Source organism: Lactuca saligna, chromosome 5 (genome assembly GCF_052625555.1).
Source record: "Lactuca saligna cultivar CGN05327 chromosome 5, ASM5262555v1, whole genome shotgun sequence".
NCBI lineage: Eukaryota > Viridiplantae > Streptophyta > Magnoliopsida > Asterales > Asteraceae > Lactuca > Lactuca saligna.
This window is the reverse complement of record NC_136421.1, coordinates 42138183-42157638: the sequence shown is the minus strand read 5'-3', so window position 1 is coordinate 42157638 and position 19456 is coordinate 42138183.

Genomic DNA, 19456 nt, shown 5'->3' with positions numbered 1-19456 from the left:
TTAAAACCTAAAATCTGATTGATCACCCACTCATTTTTCCGATTTTCTTTCTTTTTGGCCTCCGACTGCACTTCTTTGATAGTCTCCAAAACTGGGTTCATCACAGTCATCCTCATACACACATCCTGAATCGGGGTACTAACCATCCTCCGACTCAAGGTGTAGGCCACCACATTGGCCTTGCCTGGATGATACAGTTCTCACAATCATAATCTTTCACTACATCCAACCACCTCCACTCCCTCATGTTCAATTTAGACTGATCCATATGTTATATGAGGCTCTTATGGTCTGTGTAGATGATACATCGAACACCATAGAGATAGTAACGCCAAATCTTGAGAGCGAAAACCACCACCCCAACTCAAAATCATGAGTGGGATACCTCACTTTGTGAGGCTTCAACTGCCTTGAAGCGTATGCAATCACATGCCCCCATGCATCAGCACCACACCCAATCCTTCGATGGACACATCTCAATAGACTACGAAATCCTCAACTCCCTTGGGGAGGGCAAGTAGTGGTGCCTCACATAGTCTCTGGCAAAGAGTCTTAAATGATGCCTACTACTTAGGTCTCCAACTGAACACAACATCCTTCCTCTTCAACTTAGTGATAGGAACATCAATCTTGGAGAAGTCTCAAATAAATCTCCAGTAATATCACGCCAAACCAAGGAAGCTACGAATCTCAGATGGAGATCTCAGCACTTCCCACCATATCACCACCTCTATCTTGGCTAGATCGACCAACATACCATTTTGATTGACATGGTGTCCCAGAAACTGAACCTCGTACAACCAGAAGTTACACTTGGAGAACTTAGCATAGAGGCTCTCCATCTTAAAAAAATCCAAGAATATCGTGAAAATGCTCCTCGTGCTGCTCTCTGGTCTCCGAATAGAGAGCAGAATATCATCAATGAGGATGATCACCGATCGATCCACCATGGGCATGCACACTCGGTTCATGAGATCTATGAATGTCGCCGATGCATGGGTGAGCCTAAAAGGCATCACCATAAACTTTTATTGATCGTAACTAGGGATGAGCGTAGGCGGGAACCCGCCTCATTTGGCGAGAATCGGAACCGGAACCGGAACCGGTCTAGGCAGTTCTTCAATTTTTGGAACCAGTCCTGGAACCGGCGGTTCCGGTTCCGGGAGCGGGTAACCCGGTTACATCAACTTTATTAAAAAATTTCAATAAAACTATAATTTATTTCTGTCGGAATCGAATAAATTCGGAACAAAAACGGACAAAATCGGACCAATATTTTCTAAATCGGTCAAAATAGCGCACACATATATTCATACTAGATACATGCATACATATATATATATATATATATATATATATATATATATATATATATATATATATATATATATATATATATATATATATATATACCGGTTCCGACGGGTACCCATCGGGTAGCGGTACCTAAAAAATGAGAACCGGAACCGGAACCGCTTAAGGCGGTTCCAGTTTCGGAACCGGCAGTTCCAAGGTGGTTCCGGTTCCGAAAGCAGGTACCCGGTTCCGATGCTCATCCCTAATCGTAACGAGTTTGGAAGGCCATCTTCTAAATATCCTCCTCGCATACCCTCATTTGATGATAGCCAGACGTCAAATCGATCATAAAAAACCAAGATGCCCCCTACAATTGATAGAATATATCATCAATCCTCGGCAATGGATAATGGTTCTTCATCATCAGCTTGTTTAACTCCAGATAATCAATACAAATCTAGTGTGAACCATCCTTTTTTCTAACAAAAAGGATCAGTGCTCCCCAAGGAGAACTGGTTGGCCAAAAAAACCCTTTTCCTAATAGATCCTGAAGCTAAGAGGATGTAACGCCCCGTTCTAAGAATAATGATTCATGGATCCCCGAGATCAAGAGTAAGGGAGTTTTTGTCCTTTAAGGGTAGTGGGTTGTATTCAAGAAGGTTTCAGACCAGTGTATGTTGATAAAAGCATAAGGCTTCTCGCCACCTTCGCATGGATATAAAGTTCGTCGGAAACGGATCTAGAATGAAGGAGTTATGATGCTTTAAAGATATTGGCATTTATGACCCATAATGGAAAAAGTGATGAAAAAGACCATGCAGGTGTTTGGAGACACGCGTGGGTACGCCCAACATAGTAGGGTGAGTGATCACGGGTACCAAGACGCGTAGGCCCAGCGTACTAGAGTTACGCCCAATTTACGCCCAGAGTCATTTAACTCTAATTTTTGGGACATCCACTATAAAAGGAACATAATGGTTCTCACCCTAGCCTCCATAAACACTCTCTTATCCTCAAAAAACCCTTGATAGTCATCCCACCTCCATTGTTGGGTGTGTTTGACCTTGGAGAACCCATTTTGGTGGATTAAAGCTTGGAAGCAAAGAGAAGAAGGTTGGCAAATAGGAACCTTTGAAGCTAGAGCTTGTAGATCTGGGATAAGTGCTTCATTTCGGACCTCTGTAAGGTAAAAAGTCTTGAGCTTGATGATTAATCTCTTAGATCTCCTCTAGTACAAGTTTATGGACCTTTTGGTCCCAAGTTTGGGTCTTGGTGAGTTAAGCTCGTTTCTAAGACCAGGGTTACCTCCGTTAGAGTCATATGAGTCCCATAAGCAATAAAGTTCCAACCTTTGGGGTTCTATTAAGCCCATGCATGAGATCTAGTCCTCTTCTTGGATGTAGAAGATCATTTCGGAAGTTTGAGTTGGTTTGAGCCATATTAAGTCACCAAGTCAGTGACTTTATGGTTTAAGTCGTGAAATAAGACTTGGATCTAAGTTTGTAGCCCTTGGAATGGAGTAGTAAGCACTTAATGAGGAAATAACATATCAGAGCACTACGCTGAGCGTACGTGCAGGTACGCTCAGCGTACTCGTCATGGAGCTGGTACGCTAAGCGTACATTGAGTTACGCCCCGCGTAACGCTGTTAGTTGGGCCTTGAGTATTTGGGCCTCGGTGTGGGCTGCACCTTAGACTTTGGGTCTTTGGGCCTTAGTGAGCCATCAAAAATCATATTATATGGACCAAGGAATATATTGTGGGCTTAGGATGACGCCCATTAAGGGATTGGGCCTAATATAGCAAATTGGGCCATTAGTGGGTCACTAGTGGGCTTGAGAAGCTTACCTAGTATTGGGCCCTTCATATTCTGGTGTTGGGACTAGTTCGGGTTAAGGGTAAAATGTTCAATTTACCCTTCGAAGGATATTGTGCTTGGACTAATGATTTTTTTGCTACTTCGAATAGTTTGGGATTTTCGATGAGTCGGTGATTCGGGAATCTGCTTCTTCAGTTCAGAGTTTTGGCAGTTGCGAGGTGAGTTATCCTCACTATATCGATTGGGTTTAAGGCACCAAGGCTGACCCTTTTATCGGATTGTAATTCGGGTATCGTTGTTATATTATTGCTTTGCTATATTTGCATCCTAGTAGTTAGGGTGGTATATGTTAGAGACCCGGTTAGGTCGGTATCCTGGTTAGGATGATGTTATGTTATGTGATCTGCTCGATCGATGTGTTTGGATGTGAATTGTTATATGATTGTATGTTTATGTGCACATGGTTGTTAGACTGGGGTTGGGTTGAGGCGGGTCTTGCTTTGTGTTGTAGGCCAACATACCCAGGGAGGACCGGTTATCCCGAAGGACCAACGAGTGGTCCGGATAGGCTGTGGGCCCCACGAGGGCGGACCAGACGTGCCGAGGCTCAGAGAGTGGACTAGGCCAACTGAAGTCCCGGTGCGGGCGGACCAGTCATAATGTAGACTCAGAGAGTGGACCAGGTGGGTTGAAGGCCCGGTACGGGCGGACCAACCACACTACAGACTTGATGGATATGGCTAGACTCGGAGGGTGGACCAGGTGGACTGAAGGCCCAGTGCAACGGACCAGTCACGCAGTAGACCCGAAGTGCATGGCTGTTCTATGTTCTGTTATGATATGGTATGTTATGTGTATGGTATATGCGGTTGGTATTTTGGGGGTATCTCACTAAGCTTTCGGGCTTACAGTTGTGGTTTAAATGTTTTAGGTACTTCAGGAGACCGTGGCAAGGCAAAGGCGTGATCATACCGCTCCTCATGTTTTATGTGTTTATGATGTGGTTATGGGAAAATACTCTGATAATAAATGTATTGAAAACCTTTTTGTAATAACTTTATGAAATTGGGTTGTTTTTGAAAAGTTTAAATTGGTTGGAATTTTTAGAGAGTTACAGTGGATAACTCTTGCATCTTTGGAGGTGCAAGATGGTACGGTACCTTGGTAATCGGCGCTGCACTCGGGATCAGATCGATCTGAAACTCCACTTGCCTCGTAGGAGGCACACCCGGTAATAGGAACATCAGAAATGGAAATTGATCCTTTCTCCTCAAACCGAGTATCCACTGCATATACCAGATAGTCCATACACCCATGTCGCAAAGTCTGCCTCGCCCTGGCGGTAGAACAAAAGGTTGATCCTGACCTAGTACCCTCACATAAATGGTCAGCACTCCTGTAACACCTCGAGTTCAGAAGTGCGAGTTCAGGGTTCTTAATGTAAATAAGAAAGACCGACTCGGCGAGTCGATGGATAGACTCGGCGAGTCGAGTCGCGATTATGCTGACACGTTAAGTGACCAACTCGGCGAGTCGGAGGCTGGACTCGACGAGTTAGTGCTGAAGAGAGAATCCATAATCCCGGGGGTTGTGCCCTATATAAAGAACATAACACCTCTTCCACATCCTCTTTACCTTCCCTTTGAGTTCCAGAAGCCTTAGATTCGTGCGAGCTTTCCTTTGTGAGAAATTAGAGCCTTACAGGAGGGAATCTTGGAGGGGAATTAAAGAGCAAGAAGATTTGGAGCAAGGGGCTTTACAGAGATTTGGTTCATTCTTCAGTGGGAGCTTGCATTGGAGGTAATAGATCTGTTCTTGACCTTTTGTGCATCTAGATTTATCAATTGTGGGGTTTTTGGGGCATAAATGAGGTCCATCTTGAGTTTGGTGAAAGATTTGAGGTTGCTACCTCAGATTTAGGATTGTAATGACCCTAGGATCCATAAAGTCTATGATCAAGAGATGTAGGTGAAGTTCTTTTTTCCCAAGCCTTAGACCAAGAGTGTATTATGCTTAGATCTCTTTGGATTCACGTAAAGTTTGCCACTTTACGTGATGGATGGGTTGTAGGGGAGTGGATCTATGGATTGGAGCCCCTGCATGGCTTGAAAAGCCACTATATGGATTAAGAACTAGAGGTACTCGGCGAGTCACATGGGTGAACTCGGCGAGTTGGATGAAGATAGGCTAGAACTCGACGAGTTAGAAGAAAAACTCGGAGAGTCTGATGAATGTTGCCTTGGACTCGGCGAGTCTATTCTTGGACTCGGCGAGTTTGGTCGAGGAATCCTAACCTTTTCTGGTTAAGTCGTGAATCGGTGAGTCGAAGGATGACTCGGTGAGTTGAGCATGAAGGGAATCAGAGTTCGTGGGACTCGGCGAGTCTTGGGGCGACTCGGCGAGTTGGGTCACGGTATGGGAGTGTTCAGAGCCTAGGGACTCGACGAGTCAGCGGGCTGACTCAGCGAGTAGAGTCAATCAGGAAGTTTGACTTTGACTGAGCACTTTGACTTTGACCAAGAGTTGACCAGTTGACTTCCAGGGTTAATTTGGTAATTATTGGTATTTGTTGAGTTCAGTCTTTTGGTATTATCAGTGGTTGTCACACCCCCAAACCAAGGATGGCGGAAACGTCCGGGGGTGGAGGACTTCATGTAGAGTATCACAACAATGAGTATAATAGTGCTCAAAGTAAGTACAACCAACACAAATATAATTGAAAACGTTACATCAAAGCACATGTTTACATGATTCACATCAATTACATTATAATACAAAATGAACTGTTTGACGATTTATCGTCCCATCCTCAAAACGTTGTTGATTTCCTGTTTTCACTGAATTCCTGAGAATACAAGTAGTTTTGAAAAGTGTCAACACAAAGGTTGGTGAGTTCATAAGAGATTTCGTTGGAAAAGTAAATCGTTTTCCTTGTAAAATCGTTAGAATATGTATCCAGAAAATCCGATATTTTCTTTAAAATCTGCGTAATGTAGTCTTATGACTGAAGACCAAAATGTATAAGTAACCTTTCTTATTAATAGAAAATGTTATGCACTTAAATGGACATGGACGCATTTGAATTAAATGAAATTTCTGTATGTTCTCATGTTCATTACTACTTTATATATATGTAGTCCTAAATTTGAGGACTGAGAAATAACAAGTATTGATCATACTTAAAAGTATAAATGTGGTTTCAAATGATGTGTAGTCGTAACTACCAAAACCAAAAGTGTACAGTAATATCTGTACTCATAGAGATAAAAAGGTGATTTTAAATCGACATAAAACTCATTTAGATTTTAAAAATAAAATCCCGTAAACTTATGGATTGTTATATCCCTATGTGAGTCGCTATAATCATACTATGACTATGTGAACCTGCCACGACGTTCTCAGTGTCGCGAAAAATAAAATGACATTTGTCACCCGTAGACCTGCAGGTCCAACTGTAGCTAGCAGCAAGGTGTGGGGTGTCAAACCCAATATAGATCTATATACAAGTATCACGTTCTCCCTCAAGGAGATTCTGATTATAACTACCAGGAATTATATCCCGCACTCGGACGTACGGGGAGAGAGAGAGAGTCTCACAATATAGGTTAACAAGTTTACGTGAAATGTGTGTGAATATAAATATTTCTTGTATGAATGTACCCTTCTTGTACGAGTGCGTTGAGTGATGTATCATAAACTATACCTATTATAGTTTATCTAAAATGTATGTAATATGTATGAACTCTTTTATGGAAATGTATTAGTGTTGTGAATTTATCAAACTATAGATTAACAAATTTACGTGAAATGTGTGTGAATATAAATCTTTCTTGTATGAATGTACCCTTTTTGTACGAGTGCGTTGAGTGATGTATCATAAACTATACCTATTATAGTTTATCTAAAATGTATGTAATATGTATGAACTCTTTTATGGAAATGTATTAGTGTTATGAATTTATCAAACTATACTTTTTATAGTTAAATAATACGTGTTCTAAAATGAATGAATAATATTTAATATGAATGACTTAGTTTCAGTTCATAATGATAAACTAACAAGGAAATACATTCAAATATTAGAACTTATGATTATACAAAGTGTTATGATATTTACATGCTGTTGGCTAACTTTATCCATTCTGCCCTATTTTTGGAAAAATCATAGAAAAATCATACGAAGTCGAAAACTAGCTCCGTAAATTCTGAGAGTTCACAAAATGTGTCTAGTTTACTCATAATTTTTATCACGATTTTTAATGACTTCCAACTTGGGTGAAAAAGTCCAAAATCACAGACTGGTCCGGATTGTTGTTTGAAATGATAGGTAGTTTTGTAAAAATCACCATAAATTGTAGAAAAATCGTATGGAGATGTGCAAGTATCCATTTTAAAGCTAAAAACTTGAACTATTTTCACCTTGTACAGTTTTGAAAACAAAAATGTTTAAGATGCCCAAAACAGTCCGTGAATGGAGTTGAACTTTTCTGATGAAGGCTGTTAGAAAAATTTAGTTATGTTCTTAGTGTTTTAACTTGTATTCCCCCCCTGAAAACTTGAGAAAACATGAAAATGTAGGGGTATAAACTCACCTTGAGTGATTTCAGTAGATAAGTGTTGAAGAAGAGAAGTGTTCAACCCAAGAACACTTGAAGAATCACTTGAAGATTCGAAGCTCTAACGCTAATATGATGGAGTTTGTGTAAGATATCCATGATTTGAGTGGAAATAAGTGAGATAATCATAAGGAGGATGAATTATACTTACTAAGAGTGGAAGAACACTTGATAATCAGCCTTGAATCTCGAGTTTGGTGGAGAAAAGTTTGAGAGAAAAGTGGTGTTTGATACTTAGTGAAATGGGAGAAAATGAGAGAAATGAGGAGAGAGGATGTTTGTTCCAGCTCAAAAACGTGGGAATGAGTGTAAATTGGGTGTGAAGGACATTGAAGTGACCTAGGTAAGGTGGGGAGGTGTGGTTAGTCAAAGAGTGGGTGTGGGGTGGTTGCTTGTGACATTGGATAAGGCAAAATCAACACTCCACCTTTAATAATTCACCCACTTGATTTTTATTATTTAAATAATGTTTTTCATCAAAATATGTTTAAATTATGAATATTTAGAGTTTATTATGTTAAAATATAATTTCTGGAGAAAATCCCGCTTTAAAATCATGAAAAACGGGCTTAAAATGTTAAAAATATCAAAAATGGGCTAAAATTGACAATTTCCCGAAGTCTGGCCGAGGTTCGGCCTTCTGGTGCTGAACCGAGAGAGAGAGGGAGGCAGAACCGAGAGGGAAGAAGAGAGAAAGGAAGGAACCGAGAGGAGGGAGGAGAACAGAGGGGCGCGAAGTAGAGACAGAGAGGAGAGAAGAGACAGAGAGGCGGGCAGAGACCGAGAGTAGGGAAGAGACAGAGAGGCGGTAGAGACAGAGCGAGAAAAGAAGCAGAACGAGAAGCGACAGAGGCAGAGGCTCGGTCCTCGCACGTCTTAGCCAACAGAGGCTCGGTCCTCGCGCGTCTTAGCCAACAGAGGCTCGGTCCTCGCGTCTTAGCCAACAGAGGCTCGGTGTTCGGTGTCTTAGCCAACAGAGGCTCGGTCTCCGGTTTCTTAGCCAACAAAGGCTCGGTCTTCGGTGTTTAATCTCGGCCTTAAGGAGCTTCGGCTCCTTAAGAAGGGTTTCGGTTCTTAAGGTCCCGTTTTCTCGTTTTTACCCCGTTTTAAGCCGTTTTTGACCCGGTTAAGGGTCGGAATGACCCGAATGATTCCAAAAAGTTACGGGAAACTTTTGAGAGAGATTTGGGAGAGATTTCTCACACTTGGAGAGATTTGGGAGAGATTTGACATTCTTGGAGAGATTTCTCATACACAGAGATATTTGCGAGAGTTTTCACATACTTGGAGAGATTTGGGAGAGATTTGACATTCTTGGAGAGATTTCTCATACACAGAGATATTTGCGAGAGTTTTCACATACTTGGAGAGATTTGACATTCTTGGAGAGATTTCTCATACAGAGAGATATTTGAGAGAGATTTCACACACTTGGAGAGATTTGGGAGAGATTTGACATTCTTGGAGAGATTTCTCATACACAGAGATATTTGCGAGAGTTTTCACATACTTGGAGAGATTTGGGAGAGATTTGACATTCTTGGAGAGATTTCTCATACAGAGAGATATTTGAGAAAGATTTCACATACTTAGAGGGGTTTGGGAGAGATTCGACATTCTTGGAGAGATTTCTAATACAGAGAGATACTTGAGAGAGATTTCACACACTTGGAGAGATTTGGGAGAGATTTGACATAGAGAGAGAGAGATAGAGTGAAAACGATTGAGAGAGGATCCATGTGTGACAATTGTGAGTGTCCGGCATCGCAATGCATGGTTCGTAAACCCTGTTAAGCCTTGTTTAAGGATCTTACACACTCCCGATGAGTATGCATCATTGTTTTATCGGTTTGGCTCGCCACGTACTACAGTTTTTGGTTAAGGAGATCTAGATGTTCGCACTTTTTGTTTTATGATTTCTCATTAGAATAGAAGTTATGTAGAAGTTTCATAGTGTGAATTTTAGTACTCATGGGCAAATTGAGTCAAACGGTTTGACTTGCTGACTTTAGTTGACTTTGACTTGATCGAAATTTGACGGTTGTCACAGTGGTGGAGTTCGTGTCGGAGGTTGGAGCAGTGTGATCTTATCTTTTCATTCAGCAGTTGCGAGGTGAGTTATCCTCACTATATCGACTGGGTCTAAGGCACCAAGGCTGGCCCTTTATCGGATGGGAATCCGGGTAGTTGTTATGTTACTGCTTTGCTATATGTTTGCATCTTGGTAGTTAGGATGGTATATGTTAGAGACCTGGCTAAGGTCGATATCCTGGTATATAGGATGATGTTATATTAGTGACCGGTTAGGTCGGTATCTTGTTTAGAGTATGCTATGTATGTGATCTGCTAGATTGGTTGATTGATGATTAATTGTTATATGGTTATATGTTTATGTGCACATAGTTGGTTGATTCGGGTTTGGTTGAGGCGGGTCCTGCTTTGTGCTGTAGGCCAACATACCCAGGGCGAATCGAATATTCCAAAGGCCCAGCGAGCGGTCCGGATAGGCTGTAGGCCCCACGAGGGCGGACCAGACGTGCCGAGGCTCGGAGAGTGGACCAGACCGACTGAAGGCCCGGTGCGGACGGACCAATCATACTATAGACTCAAAGAGTGGACCAGGTGGATAGAAGGCCTGGTGCAGGCGGACCAATCACACTGTATACTCGATGTATATAGCTAGACTCGGAGGGTGGACTGAAGGCTCGGTACGGCGGACCAGTCAAACAGTAGACCCGAAGTGCATGGTTGTTCTGTGTTCTGTTATGTTATGATATGTTGTGTGTATGGTATATGTGGTTGGTATTTTGGGGGTATCTCACTAAGCTTTCGGGCTTACAGTTGTGGTTTATATGTTTCAGGTACTTCAGGAGACCGTGGCAGGGCAAAGGCATGATCATACCGCTCCTCATGTATATGTTTTATGATATGGTTTTGGGAAGACTCTGACAATAATTGTATTGAAAACCTTTTTGTAATAACTTAACGAAACTAGTTTGCTTTTGAAAAGTTTAAATTGGTTGGAATTTTTAGAGCATTACAAGTTGGTATCAGAGCCTTAGTTTGAGTGAATTGGAGGAACATTTGTGTGAATTCAGTCTCAAGTCATTATACTTATTAATGATGAATCAGTTTGTCCTATCCTACCCGTTTGGCTAACAACCCTCCACTAGTCAAGAGTGCAGTGGGTTAGAGCAGATACCCATTGACAGTCATTTTATAGGCCTCTTCCTTAAACACTCCTTATAGACCAGCTTTGTGAATGATGCCTACTAACGGTAAGACTAACTTGTCTTATACATATATAAAAATATTAATCTTTTAATATTATAATAGTATAAGGGTTAATTTTCAACTGTTTAAAACTCTAGGGTTTTGAATTTAAATATTTCAAAATTAAAATGTTTTAATCAAAATTTAAATTCCAAAACTTGAGGGAAAATTTTGAAACTTTTCAAAATATCTTTTAGATCAAATTTGAAAAATAGTTAAATAATCATATAATTAATCTTTATCTCAAAATTTAACCTAATCCACTTTCTTTGGCAAAGATAATTCAAATCAAATAATACAAATAATTAATTTTATCACATAAACTAGTGATTATCTTATAATTTGATAATTATCCTTTTATTAGATGAAGTAATCATTACCATAATATAAAAAACAAATTTTATCAGTCAAAATAGTTTATGGTAATTATCTAGATCTAATTTAGGCAAAAAAATCCGAAAATTCTGCCAATAGACCCGCGAACTCGTCGAGTTAGACTTGGACTCGTCGAGTTCATATATAGACTCGTCGAGCCCTATTGCCAGAATATAGATTTTCGACTTTTTCAACTTTGAACAATTAATCTATGCATCATATACTATAGAAAAACGACCTAGGCTCTGATACCACTGATGGGTTTTGAGCATAACATCATTCCTGTGGTGCACATGCAACCCTAAAGCTTTGGATCTAGGTTTTCTCATGTAATACATGCAATAATAATCATCCAAAGCTATAACCCCAAACTAGCATACTATTTTCAAAATTAACACCTAATACAAGGTTAGATGATTACCTTTCTTTGTAGTTTGCTTAATCTTCGATCTTTGAGAACTTAGCACCTCAAATGAGATGCCTCAAATAGATCACAAACACCAAGAGCAAGTTGGAGGAATATGAGAGAGAGGCTAGGGATACTAAAATTAACTGATACTCTTCTAGGGTTCAAGTGGCCAAAAATAGGAGTCCTAAGGGTTCCTTATATAGTTGAGCTGCTAGGGTTTCAGTCAAAACTCTAATCTTATTGCTTAGGCCTTAAGCAGTCCACAAGATCCTTCCAGAAGACCCCTACGGACGATTTCTATGTGGGCTTCCACATGAATTTCGTCCACCTCCTTCTTTTAGGAGTCCATAACCCATCTTGCAATTATCTTGTAATTATAATATTAGTCCTCTTAGTTTAATTAATCTCTTTTGATCACTAAATTGATTCCAAATTAAATTTTGACCAATATTAATTAAATAATACGATTTCTTAATTAGTATATTATTCTTATAATATATTAATAAATCACAATTAACCTCTTTCTCCATAATTCATCCAGTCAAGTTGCTATGGTGAAGGAAACCCAAAAGGATCATGCTACTATCGGGTCAAGTACATACTGATTATATTTATGGGCTTAGACACCTAATCCAACATCTTGTTAGGTTATTTCTTGGACAAAATTGTTATGGGCCTTCGTGGGCCAATTGGGAACAGTTTTATGAACCAAGGAAATTGTTGGCTTTAGGATAAGGCCCATTAGAAAGGCTTGGGTTCAATTTGGAAAATTAGGCCATAAGTGTGCCATAATTGGGCTTTGATGATTGTGAGGTATTGGACAATTGGAATGCCAAGTGTTTGGACTATAATAAATGGTTGGGCCTGAAGGTAAGACCATGTACATATTTGGGTCCAATTTGGAAAATTGGGTCATATGTTGGGCCTTGGTTGATTATTTGGCTTTTGGGCCTTCAAAGTGTGAGTTTGGGCCTTGGTTTTGAATCAAGCTAGGTTGGGTGTAAAGTAGTATTTTTACCCCAAGCATGGACTTTGTAACACCCCCTCTGGCACGTATCACAATATTGTCCGCTTTGGGCCACTCGGCACGAGGACTTCCCAGGTGGTCACCCATCCCGGTACTACTCCGGTCCGAGCACGCTTAACTGCAGAGTTCTTATGGGATCTGCTGCCCTCACGGCTTTAAAACGCGTTGTGACAAGGAAGGTATCCACACCCCTTATAAGTAGATGTTTCGTTCTCCTTCCAAGCCGATGTAGGATCAGTTGCAACCCACCTTCACCCCCCATTATAGGGTTCAACGTCCCTGTCGAACACATCGACCCGTGCCCCAGCTCTGATACCATTTGTAACACCCCCTCTGGCACGTATCACAATATTGTCCGCTTTGGGCCACTCGGCACGAGGACTTCCCAGGGGGTCACCCATCCCGGTACTACTCCCGCCCGAGCACGCTTAACTGCAGAGTTCTTATGGGATCTGCTGCCCTCACGGCTTTAAAACGCGTTGTGACAAGGAAGGTATCCACACCCCTTATAAGTAGATGTTTCGTTCTCCTTCCAAGCCGATGTAGGATCAGGTGCAACCCACCTTTTGAAGTAGACAACTAAAAACTCGAAATAATGATCGAGATATTTTTGGCCGATACAACCTAAATAAGAATCAAAGACATCAAAAATAATAGTGCAACGGTGAAAAGTCTGATGAAAACGGACATCAGATGAAGGAGTTATGGATTTTTAACGGACTTTTCCTGTCCCGGTCTGTTTAAAAATAAATAATTAAAAATAAAGTCAAAATTAACCAATGAAGTCTAAACTAGAGCTGTAGAGTATATTCTCACCTACGCGTGCGTATAAATAACATCGAAAACGGAGCTCGTACGAGAAAGCTACGAATTTTACAAGTTTAAGGCTCAAAATCTGAGGCTGTCAGGTCTGCCACGACGTGGCACAGTTGGCCATGACCCGACAAGTGACTGAGGGCGTCCCATCAATGGAAGAGGATAAGATTTTTCTCACCATGACGTGGCACAGATGGCCATGACGTGACACACCAGAAATGTCCCTATAAATAGAAGCTTAAGGGTGTCGGGTTTGGTGCTCATCTCTTTCCATCTAAGTGTTGTTACTATGCGTAATTACCTCGAAAATCCATCCCGAAGCCCCGGTTTTCACACTCAAGTTCCGAATGAAGGTTCTACACTCCCGAGATTCCCAAGATTCCAGAGATTCTCGAGAATCCTGAGAAAATCAACTCTTCCAAGTCGAAGTTCTGCTTGATTATCATCTCGCTTTCTCCCATCAATCAAGTGAGTTCATACCCCTATAACTATACTTTCAAATGTTTTATAAATGCATTTTATACACTTTAAGAGGGGGGGGGGGGAGGGGGGATACAAGTAAACACACGATGATAAACATAAATCTTTTGTTATACTCTTTGTTATATAATCAATCACATGAGATTTATAACTTTGTTTTCGATCAAGGGATTTCTTTTACTTTATATTGTCTTATTAAACAAACTACTTTTTAAATCGTTGTATACACTGACATCAAGTCATAAGTATTTATTATTAAACTCATTCAAATGTGTTACGAAATTTCCTTTTAAAATTTATATTATGTATCCATATGTTGATATAAAAGTACTATTCAATCAGTTCAATACCTTTGAGTAGCAAAGGTGTACAATCATTTCTTCAATTACTATAACGGAACTTACTAGTAAACTATAATAGGTATAGTTTAGGAGAATACTATCGTATACAAATATTATAACATAGAATACTATAACCAAAGGAACATACTAATATGCTTTGACAAAGAGAACATACTAATATACTATGACAAAGAGAACATACTAAAATACTATAGTATAAGAACACTTACGGATCTAACTATACCAACGTTTTATTTACAAGTATGCATTCTTCATAACAAGGATAATCTTTTCATACAAAAGGTATTTCATTATATTACTCGTGAAATTGTTGTTAGCAATCATGTGAGACATATGGATTTGTTAGTACCAAAACGAAAGTCCCCATCTTTAACCAGAGTCTCTTGGAGGGAGAGCGCGAATTTGTGTATAGATCTATACGGGTTTAATGAACCTGCACCTAAACTCTAAGCTCCAGTTAGACCGGTAGGTCTGGGGTGACAAATGTCGACATTAGTACCACGTCTAGTATGGTTATGAGAAACTTACAAACCGCGGAAAACACAACTCTTGTACGTAGTAATATACATTTTACTCAATCATACTCAGGGGGTAATAACTATATCATGGGATATTATTAGCATGTTCACAATTCGGGATAAACACCCTTTTAACCAGTTTTACTTAAACAAAAGACTCAGAAGGAGTATTAAAAATATATTGGTTTACAGTGTCATCAAGTGCCTTAGCAATTTTATACATACATAAATCTATTATTTAGGCATGAAAAACATCATTGTGATTTAGTTTTGGAACTTTTAAACTACCACACACTTATGGATAAATGTTGGACTTTTAGAAACAAATATTCAAAAACAGTCAGGCCTCGATAAAAGGCTACTTTTATACTAGTAGAAAATATAGGATTTTCTAGGAGTTTTCAAAACATATACAAACAATTACATTGAACAATTTCAAACATTTTCATCATACTTATACAAACAATGACATTAATTACTTATGAACTCACCAGCTTAAATGCTGAACTACACTTTCAAAATAACTTGTATTCTCAGGTCACCAGTAGATAGGTATGATGACCAGGTTTTGCGAGACGGAGCAGTCAAGACTCGTCTTTTATTTTGATTACATGTAGTAATATATTATTACTATGAAAGAACACACATGTATTAAACTATTACTATTAATGCAACAGACGATGTTGTTGCTTGTTTACTACTTTGCATTGTTATGATACTGTATATGAAGTCATCCACCCTCGAACGATTCCGCCGTTCTGGTTTGGGGGTGTGACATATGATTTATATGGCAGTAGGCTAAGACCATGTGGGGATTTCCATGACACCCAGAGTAAGACCCTGGAGGGTTTCCAGGGCATCCTTATATGTTTGCATGTGTAGCTTATGTGATTGATGTGGCTTATGTAACTTATTTGGCTGATATGATTTTTGTGATTATGTAGATTGTATGGGGTATGCTCTGGGGAACTCACTAAGCTTCGTGCTTAGAGTTTTGTTTATGGTTTCAGGTATCATCGGTTTAGAAAGGAAGGGCCCAACATGATCGCAACACACACACTCGTGTTTTCGCTTTATGTGATTTTTTGATGTAACTCTTAAAAATGCTTTTATTAAATTGTTTTTGAATGGTTGGATTAAGTAACATTTTTATTTGACTATAATGAAAAATGAAATTTTTACCCAAGATTTTTGGGTCGTTACAGTAAATTTTGCCATATCTGATCGTCTCTTGCAATCATTGCTGAGATCAACAAGAACCCGCTTTTATACCACTTGTTAGGACAAAAAACGAGATGACGAGTGCGGAATCTGAAGAACAATCATGAATTAATCACCATAAAGTTGCAAGTAATTTGTCAAAGTTTTTGCATATCATTGATTTCGAAATTGGACATACAAAAAAACCTTTTTAGGAAAAAGCTTACCTAACAAGCTTGGCTAATGACTATATATATATATATATATATATATATATATATATATATATATATATATGAAAATAAAACATGAGCCAAAAAACTAAAAACCCTAAAAAGACTAAAAAGTCTTCGATAATTAATAGAAATGTCAAACCAGTTTCAATATCTCAAACACTCAACATTTGGATCAGAATTAGATTTGACTTTTGAGGCCATGCATGGAATCTTCACCTTTTTGCCCTATTTTAGCCTAATAAGGCCGTCCGGTATGGTCGCAACGGACGGGTTCGTGGTCTAGCTGGCCACGAACCATGATCGTGCACACCATCCCGGTGGCTAGTGGTGGTTCGTGGTCGTGACGAGCCGTGGTCGGGACAACGAATGCAAACGGAAATTGTGATTGGGTGGCACAGTAACGGTCATATTTTAGGGTTAATTTTTTTTTTTAAATTTACTATTCAAACAACATTAAACCACTTCTATAAATACCACATTTATTCATTCATTTTACTCACACAATTCTTTTCTTCTTCTCACAATCACACACTTCTTTTGTTTCATAAACTCAAATCCAATGGCTCTTAAAAGGTTGAATTGGTTAGAAAATGAAGAAGCGAACTTAGCATTAGCCTGGGTAGCTGTTTCAGAAGACCCAGAAATACCTCCTAATTTTTGGGTAGAAGTTGAAAACGTTTTCCATGATTTAATGGGTTGCCAAAGTCGTAATCTTGATGAAATATGTTTCAAGTTTCGCGACATGATGGTAAAATGCTTTGAGTTCAATGGGATTTATAACTCTGTTATAAATAATGTGGACGAAGCCGACCCGTTTGTTGTTGCTATGCACCACTATGAAGATACGAAACACACGCCGTTTAAACACGTTAAAGCTTGACGAAAATTAAGAGAGTCCCCAAAATTTAGTGATTAAAAATAACGGTTTAAAACTAGTTTAAGTTCTTTGTGGTTGCATTTTTATTTTTTATTATTAATATTTTTTATTTTATGTTGTGTGATTTAAATTAATGTAATCTTTGTTTCATTGAATAAAAAACTAATTTTAAAAAAATAAATGTTTTATTGTGTTTGTGAATTAAATTTAAATAAAAAAACTAATTTAAAAAATATATGTTTTATTGAATAAAAAAATATGTTTTATTGAATAAAAACCTAATTTAAAAAAATATGTTTTATTGTGTTTTAATGTATTTTTGAATTAAATTTAAATAAAAAAAATAAGGTGGAGTGGTGTGTTTAGTGGTAAGTATCTCATAGTTAGTGGTAAAGAATGTAGTGTTGATGTGGCACCCACCACATATGTGGTATGTGGTGGGTATAACGGATGGTCTAAGAGTTAAAGACATACACTGGACATGCATATCTAAAAAGCACTGATTTTTATGATGTGGTTGGTGTTGGAGACTCTTTTGGAACTTTTGGACAAGTACACATATGGGTTGAGTGATTATTACTTAATCCATGTAGTGTTTTGGACCTTAAAGTTGAGATCTGTACACTTTAGAGGGTTCCATTAGATAAAGTTGGAAACTTTATCCATCTAGACCCTATTATGGACTAGATATGAGTTAGAGACCCTTTAGAATTGAAGAAAATGGTAGAATGTGTTAGGTTGCTAAAAACCATGTTACCACGGTGTGGCAAGGCGACCACAACGTGGTAGCAGGACTGGTCGCGACTATTTTGTCGTGTTCAACATCACGACGTGGTAAAGGACTGCCACGGCGTGGCGGTCAAGCTGAATTTGCTCTTCTTGATTTTTTTGACCATTTGACCTAGTTTGACCCATGGGTGAATTTTGGGAGTTTTTGATTATGTTGAGAATTAGTCATTTGATGGCCAGGTGTCGGTTAGAGCGGAGATTTGGAGCCAGGACCTCATCAGCTTTTGTCCAGTTATGAGGTGAGTTTTCCCTCACTGTACTTACAGGTCGAAGGCACTAAAGCCGACCCATTGGATTGAATAACTTGTTATGTGATAGTATGTTATTATGATCTGTATCCTGGTAGATCGGATGATGCTATGATTAGTGATTTGTAGATCTACTTGACTATCTATAGACTGGTTATATATTTATCTGTTATATGTTCACATATTTGGTTGGTGATTGAGGCTTTACTGCTTTGTGTGTGAGCCAATAGGTCGGGGGAATTCCAACCTAATGGTTGATTGTCCCCGAGAGTATTCCATCTCAAGGATGACAAGACTCGTTGTATATTGGCATTCCAACTCGGAGGTTGAAGTCCAGGGCCCAAATTTGATCCATTTAATGCCCATAATTCCCAAAATAGGAATCTTCTCGAAACCAGATGTTATAACATTGCTATTTCCGAAAATATACAAGTAAATTATGTAGATTGACAACACCATTCTTCATATAACATGTATTTCAAATATTTAATTATTGATAGGCTATACCTTCTGAGGTCCACACTTCACCATCCTCCTTCCAAACGGAAAATGTCATATGCGTATAAGAGGTTATTTCTTTTCAAAGTCTCGTTGCATAATCTATTAGGATTATCTTCATGTAATGCTAAACAGTAGTTATATGTTTATGTTTATATATTATTACATTTGAAATCCTAGTGTTACGTCATGTCAAAGAAAACTTGAATGAACATCATTATCGTTATATTTTGTTCATCTAAAAATAATGTATACATGACACAAATAATATTATAGGTCTTTATAATATAACACATGATAGGGAAGCACACACTTGCCCGTTTACCATGGCCAATATTCTCAATCCATTCATGTTGACTTTGAATTATATTTAAAACCTAACCACATTCTCTTCGAAATTAAACAACATATATACTTTGAATGCTTCCCAAAACAAGTTCCCACAATTCGATTTTTCTCACTCCTAGATTTCAAATTTATAACCAATTTTCAACAATAAAGCTCGTGATATGTATTTGGGAAAATGTTTAATGATCATGCCAATGGAATGAACCATATCAGATATGATGGTAGAATTCTCAACCTCCCAATGTAGTCCCTTGGTCCCATGAAAAACT